The sequence below is a fragment of the Terrapene carolina genome, unplaced genomic scaffold (assembly GCF_002925995.2).
Source record: "Terrapene carolina triunguis isolate 2854851 unplaced genomic scaffold, T_m_triunguis-2.0 Scaffold25285, whole genome shotgun sequence".
NCBI classification, from domain to species: domain Eukaryota; kingdom Metazoa; phylum Chordata; order Testudines; family Emydidae; genus Terrapene; species Terrapene triunguis.
Genome location: NW_020689636.1, coordinates 1,341 through 3,368, shown reverse-complemented (window position 1 = coordinate 3,368; position 2,028 = coordinate 1,341). Strand labels below are relative to the sequence as shown.

The following is a 2,028-nucleotide window of genomic DNA, read 5'->3' as shown; positions in this document are numbered from 1 at the left end:
AACAACAAGAAAGGAAAGAGCTGCAGGAGTAAAAAGAGACTGCAGGCAGAAGTCCAGCAACAGATTGGGGGATATCCAGTTTATTGCACCGAATGCAGCATGGATGATTACCTGGCCTATGGGCGGGTGGCAGACTGCTACAACATGGCAAGCCATGCAGTAAGTTATTGGACCGTCTCTTCCTGTTGTAGCTCTGAGGGAGTTGAGTGGGATGGGCGACAGAATCCTTCAATGACTTTGACCGCCTTGTAGACAGGCTCACTGAAGACCTGTCTGCAGAAATTCCATGAGGGAAGAATGGGAATCCGGGGAACACGGCAACTTCTCACAGAACCCCTGCATCTAGCTATAACTACAGCCGGGAAGCCGGGAGAGGAAACACCCAAGTTCCGGCAGCAGATTCCAGGATCCAGAAGCAATAATGGTCAAACTGTCCTAAGGCTATGAGGAAGATCCTCGATGGGCCCTCATCCTACTGTGCCATCCCACCCGAGAGACTCTTCTCCTACTCCATGGCTGTGTTTGACTGTGTAGTCCAGAATGATGCACAGCGTTTGGGATGCATTTTGCCCCTGCCCCAGCTCAGCCATGAAGAGGTTCTGGAAGAACAATTTACACTACAGGAATTAGTAACAGACTCCTAAAGACACAAAATATAGCCCCAGGAAAGGAAGGCATTTGGTACGACTCCTGGAAAAAAAACACAGATCCTGGTTGCTTGGTGCTAACTGCTGTGCGGAAAGTACCACTCAACAAGGCAGACAGCTCCATAAGGCAGCTGGCAATGAAGAGGATGTACCTCCCCGGAGGGCCAGTAACGAACTGGTGTACATCTCGCATAGGCAGGGAGGCAGCAACATCCCTCGAAGGGGGTGATCTGTCTGACGCTGCGGCGATCACTTGCACGTTTCATCTTTCGATGTGCCTGGATGCTACGGTGAGGAACTTTGTGGCGAGTGCGGTGCGTGACATCATCAGGAAGCGAATCGCCGTGGCCCCTTCCAGCCAAGATGTCGCCAGGTACCCCGGGGAGCCGTATTTGTTAGAGACAGCATCATCACTCTGAGAGCGAGAACTATGCTGGAGAGAGGACCCTGGAGGATACCATCCATGGGCAGTACATGGGAAAACCTGAGATGGAAGATGATGATGTTTTTCATCAGAGTAGTAACTTTGGGGAACCAAGTTGCTTCTATTTGGAATAGCGTCTCCGTGGGGGAGTTATGCTGGAATAGGCACTATGCTTATAGCTATGATGCCAGTCAGACGAGCCCGTCGACTGCAGGTCTTGTGTGTCCCAACAGCCTGCTCTGCTCGGTCTGCAGAGCAGGACTTCAGTTTCTTCTCTCCAGGGTTGGCCGTGGAGCTGTGGTGCCACCTGCTGGTTCACAAGGTACATACAAGCATCAGGAAATAAATGATCTCTAGTATGCCACTCCTGGACTATATTCTGAGTCCAAGTCAGTATTGGTGTAACATATTCAACAGATTCTATTTTTTCACCACAATAGTCTCCCCGAGGGGAGGTGCACCGTTCCTGGAGGTACTGCAATACCAGGTCGATGCGTGGAGTGGATGGAGCAAGCTCCTATTCCATCTCCCTGTTCCAAAAATCCATTTAATATATAGTCCTCAGATAGAGGACGTATCAGATATTAAACTGATAAGAACAGATTTAAATTTTATTAGAGAATATTTAAAAATAAACGGTACAAAAGATGTAAAGAGTCAGTTGTCAATCATTGGGGGGAACATACAGAGTATGGGGGAGATGTTGTTATGTCGGGGTTGGCAGCACACATAATACATACAGACTGTAATGTCTCCAATGGGGGGGTGGGTGGTGGGCAAGATCAAGACACAGTAGGTAAGTGGTGAGGGTCAATCATCCACACGGGGGACAAATAGTCATGGGTACAAGTAAATGGGCTGGGTAATGGTGATGGGGTGACCCTCACGTGGTGGGATTCAATTAGGTTGGGTAGGTTCAGGGCTCAAGAGGTAAGGCCCAGCGGGGGGGGGGGGGGG

General features: G+C 49.8%; 1 non-coding gene across 1 annotated transcript; it reads right to left on the bottom strand.

Moving 5' to 3' along the window:
- Window positions 1-1,521: 1,521 nt before the first annotated feature.
- Window positions 1,522-1,706, bottom strand: LOC113408848. Its single transcript, XR_003370383.1, has one exon. It is a non-coding gene; the product is annotated as a U2 spliceosomal RNA (small nuclear RNA).
- Window positions 1,707-2,028: the final 322 nt, after the last annotated feature.